Below are 5,546 nucleotides of genomic sequence, written 5' to 3'. Positions count from 1 at the left end.
GCAACTGGCGCCTGAGGTCAGAGCGCCCCCCTGAGGTCAGAGCGCCCCCCTGCCTTATCAGTGCTCATAAATGGTTTGTGTCAGCCATCTCTCTCTGTGTGTGTGTGGGAGTGAGGTTAGTATCTGGCACAGGCAGAACGAGTTCATCTGTGGGGTGCAGCAAAGTATTACAAAAAAATCTACTTTAGTAAAAAAGGCATTATGTCAGCATTGTAGCTATGGGTTAAAGTCACATAAAAAACATCATTTATTACACTATCCACACAGGGGGAGAAACCATGTCACTATCCACACAGGGGGAGAAATCATGTGGGAGAAATCATGTCACTATCCACACAGGGGGAGAAACCATGTCACTATCCACACGGGGAGAAACCAGGTCACTATCCACACTGCGACCTGGCCAAGATAAAGCAAAGCAGTGCGACACAAACAACAACACAGAGTTACACATGGAATAAACAAGCGTACAGTCAATAACACAATAGAAAAAAAGGTTGCTTAGCTAGTTTCTCCGTGCCATCAAATGAAGTTCTCCGTGCCATCAAATAAGTTCCTCCGTTGCCGTCAAATGAAGTTCCTCCGTGCCATCAAATGAAGTTCCTCCGTGCCATCAAATGAGTTCCCGTCCATCAAATGAAGTTTCTCCGTGCCATCAAATGAAGTTCCTCCGTGCCGTCAAATGAAGTTCCTCCGTGCCGTCAAATGAAGTTCCTCCGTGCCGTCAAATGAAGTTCCTCCGTGCCGTCAAATGAAGTTCCTCCGTGCCATCAAATGAAGTTCTCCGTGCCATCAAATGAAGTTCCTCCGTGCCATCAAATGAATTTCTCCGTGCCATCAAATGAAGTTCCTCCGTGCCGTCAAATGAAGTTCCTCCGTGCCAGTCAAATGAAGTTCCTCGTGCCGTCAAATGAAGTTCCTCCGTGCCATCAAATGAAGTTTCTCCGTGCCAGCAATCACCCCTCATAGTCATTTACATTTACATTTAAGTCATTTAGCAGATGCTCTTATCCAGAGCGACTTACAAATTGGTGCATTCACCTTATGATATCCAGTGGAACAACCACTTTACAATAGTGCATCTAACTCTTTTAAGGGGGAGCGGGGGGTTAGAAGGATTACTTTATCCTATCCTAGGTATTCCTTAAAGAGGTGGGGTTTCAGGTGTCTCCGGAAGGTGGTGATTGACTCCGCTGACCTGGCGTCGTGAGGGAGTTTGTTCCACCATTGGGGTGCCAGGGCAGCGAACAGTGTGTGGATAGTGACATGGTTTCTCCCACATGATTTCTCCCCCTGTGTGGATAGTGACATGGTCGCCATCATGAGGAAAGTGTTCTAAAATATACGCCGCCGGTACATGACGTCTGTGCGTCTGAAAATCCATATTCAATTCCTTCAAAAAGCAGAGAGTGTTTTGACAAGCTCAGATGAACGGTTTACAGCAGCAGTGTCAGGCCCGGTCCTGGCCGTTCTGCGGCCTGAGGCAAAAGAAACGACCAAATAAATACGTCCAAACGTAGGAAGCGTCGGTCCGTGCTAACTGGGGTGTAGCCAACAGCGTCAGCCCGCAATGGAATGTTATGAATGCCCATCCATCTGGTAGTTTGTAAAACAACCCAAAAAAGACATACAGTACAGGACCGAAAGTACGTGGACACCTGCTCTTCAAACATCTCATTCCAAAATCATGGGCATGAATATGGAGTTGGTCCCCACTTTGCTGCTATAACAGCCTCCACTCTTCTGGGAAGGCATTAATATGGAGTTGGTCCCTCCCCTTTGCTGCTATAACAGCCTCCACTCTTCAGGGAAGGCTTTCCACTAGATGTTGGAACATTACTGCGGGGACTTGCTTCCATTCAGCCACAAGAGCATTAGTGAGGTCGGACACTGATGTTGGGCGATTAGGACTGGGTCGCAGTCGGCGTTTCAATTCATCCCAAAGGTGTTCGATTGGGGTTGAGGTCAGGGCTCTGTGCAGGCCAGTCAAGTTCTTCCACATCGATCTCGACAAACCATTTCTGTATGGACCTCGCTTTGTGTACGGCGCATTTTCATGCTGAAACAGCAAAGGACCACCTTCCTCAATGGCCTTGTCCTAATATTTATATATTTCTTTATTCCATTTTACTTTAGATGTGTGTGAATTGTTAGATATTACTGCACTGTTGGAGCTAGGAACACAAGCTAGGAACACAAGCATTTCACTACACCCAAAATAACATCTGCTAAATATGTGTATGTGACCAATAAAATGTGATTTGATTTGAAATTGTTGCCACAAAGTTGGAAGCACAGAATCGTCTCGAATGTCATTGTATGCTGTAGTGTTGAGATTTCCCTTCACTGGAACCATGAAAAACAGCCCCAGACCATTATTCCTCTTCCACCAAACTTTACAGTTGGCACTATGCATTGGGGCAGGTAGCGTTCTCCTGGCATCCGCCAAATCCAGATTCGTCCGTCGGACTGCCAGATGGTGAATCGGGATTCATCACTCCAGAGAACACGTTTCCATGCAACCAGAGTCCAATGGCGGCGAGCTTTACACCACTCCAGCCGACGCTTGGCATTGCATATGGTGATCTTAGGCTTGTGTGCGGCTGCTCGGCCATGGAAACAAAAAAGACCTGTGTGTTTCATGAAGCTCCCGACGAACAGTTATTGTGCTGACGTTGCTTCCAGAGGCAGTTTGGAACTCGGTAGTGAGTGTTGCAACCGAGGACAGACGATTTTTACGCAAGTCAGCACTCGACGGTCCCGTTCTGTGAAGCTTGTATGGCCTACCACTTCGTGGCTGAGCCGTTGTTGCTCCTAGACGTTTCCACTTCACAATAACAGAACTTACAGTTGACCGGGGGCAGCTCTAGCAGGGCAGACATTTGACGAACTTGTTGAAAAGGTGACATCCTTTGACGGTGCCACGTTGAAAGTCACTGAGCTCTTCAGTAAGGCCATTCCACTGACAATGTTTGTCTATGGAGATTGCATGGATGTGTGCTCGATTTGATGCAGCTGTCAGCAACGGGTGTGGCTGAAATAGCCGAATCCACTAATGTGAAGGGGTGTCCACATACTGCTATATACATAGTTTATGATTATGTTAGTAGATGAGCAAGCTAGAGGTAAGGCTGATCTTCGGTTAAATTTGGACCAACAAAAAAAAAATACGGCCACGACGGACGGACCTGATCTCGCCTACAATTCGAAGTCTGTGGACGTTGCGTGCTGAGTTGGATGCAAGTCAATGGTATCTAAATTTGCATTTTCACGATCTGACTTCAATATATCAATGCCTAGAATGTGCACAGTACAATAACCTATGCAGTACAATAACCTATGCAGTACAATAACCTATGCAGTACAATAACCTATGCAGTACAATAACCTATGTAGTACAAAACCTATGTATTGCAGTTTTTCCTGTAGAAACTTGGCATGACGTCTTTATGAAGATGTCCTAGATTAGGCCAAACATCGCTGCGAGGGCTCGGTGCGGCTGAGACGTGGTTTACCATCTAAATGTTCACAAACAATCATGGGTCCATTTCCATCCCTTAGAAACCCAATGCAACTCATCTAAATCCAATCCGTATTCTAGGAATCCTGTCCAGGTTTGTCCGTTGACCAGCCTTGATATGGTCGTCACTAGTTACCACAGCCACAAAGTTATACGCCCGGCCCATTTCTTCAAATTTCAAAATGTGATTTAAAACCTAACCTTAACCATAACCTTAACCACACTGCTAACCTTATGCCTAACTTTAACCTTAAATTAAGACAAAAAAACAACGTTTTCATGAATTTGTACGATATTGCCCATTTTGACTTTGTGTCTGTGGTAACTAGTGGAACCCCTCGCCATTCCTCCTCTCCCTACATAGTTCCATACCGGAGAGTAACCTACATTTTGTTTTCTTCTATACAGCCTGGAAGAAGAACTGGCAGTACCTTTTAGGATTTTCTTTTCAACTAAATACAAGTTTGGGGCTCGGGAAGATCAATACTTCGTTTAGTTCCAGATATTTGTTCTACTCATGTGAGACATTTTACCTGTTTATTTTACATTTCTTTCTTATTCTTCACTTATTTTCTGCATTCCTTTCATCCCCGGTAACGGCGGATGCCCCCCTTCTTCTCACGTGAGTGTGCGACGGTTCCCCGGTCAGAAATATCAAGGAATTGTTGAGAATTACTGCGTCTGTAGACAGCAACAGTTTTCACATGAAAAGAGACTGACGCTGACCAGAGTTGGGTTTAAGACTTGTTGCTCCTCGGCATTTAACGGGTCGCCATGAACTTTTTTTGCCGTTATCATCTTCTCATCATTCCTTACGGTTTACTTTCTCGTGATCATGAGATTAATTCACTATGTCATGCTGCTCTTTGTGTTTTGGTGAGGGGATCTACTTTTTTTTATTGTCGTGTGTTTTAATCTCACTCACACACGTATGACACATCACATGTCAGGAGGAGTGCTTTGTGACAACAACAAAAACCAGATGTCACATTGGTTTTCACTGGTTAGAACTGCAGTGGTTTCAGTAATGGGGCTTTCAGCACATTTCAGTTGATCTAGAGCAGTGGTTTCAGATCAATACTATTACAGTTCAATAGTATTACAATACTATTACACACTATTACAGTTACAGTATGACACTTGACTAATGCATGTTTCTCTTTGTTTTTTCGCTGTAGTTTTCTCTCTTTGATAAACTATAGGCTCTACTATTCTCATTTACTTATACCCAAACTGTCCCTTGTGTGGTAAGTATATATGAAATATAAATTAATATAAGATATATCAAATATATCAAACAAATATATCAAATATATATATTTTAACGTTTATCTTAATAGTAGGAAACACCATTTTGCAGCTGACGGCTGACTTGTAGCATACAGAAGCTCACATACAATAATAATATAACACATCAATAAGTAACTAAACAACGGGTTAAAATGCTAAATGGAAGTTGGGCCTACTGCTGTTGTAATACCTGTCAGTCTGGGTAGGACAGTAGAGCACTGGGCTGTTGTAATACCTGTCAGTCTGGGTAGGACAGTAGAGCAGATGGGCTGTTGTAATACCTGTCAGTCTGGGTAGGACAGTAGAGCATCTGGGTGTTGTAATACCTGTCAGTCTGGGTAGGACAGTAGAGCATCTGGGCTGTTGTATACCTGTCAGTCTGGGTAGGACAGTAGAGCACTGGGCTGTTGTAATACCTGTCAGTCTGGGTAGGACAGTAGAGATGGGCTGTTGTAAATACCTGTACAGTCTGGTAGGACAGTAGAGCACTGGGCTGTTGTAAATACCTGTCAGTCTGGGTAGGACAGTAGAGCACTGGGCTGTTGTAATACCTGTCAGTCTGGGTAGACAGTAGAGCACTGGGCTGTTGATAATACCTGTCAGTCTGGGTAGGACAGTAGAGCACTGGGCTGTTGTAATACCTTCAGTCTGGGTAGGAACAGTAGAGCACTGGGCTGTTGTAATACCTGTCAGTCTGGGTAGGACAGTAATACTGTCAGCTGGGTAGGACAGTAAG

This window comes from Salvelinus sp. IW2-2015, unplaced genomic scaffold (assembly GCF_002910315.2).
Source record: "Salvelinus sp. IW2-2015 unplaced genomic scaffold, ASM291031v2 Un_scaffold1708, whole genome shotgun sequence".
In the NCBI taxonomy this organism is placed as follows: Eukaryota; Metazoa; Chordata; class Actinopteri; order Salmoniformes; family Salmonidae; genus Salvelinus; species Salvelinus sp. IW2-2015.
Note: the sequence above shows the minus strand (reverse complement) of the source record.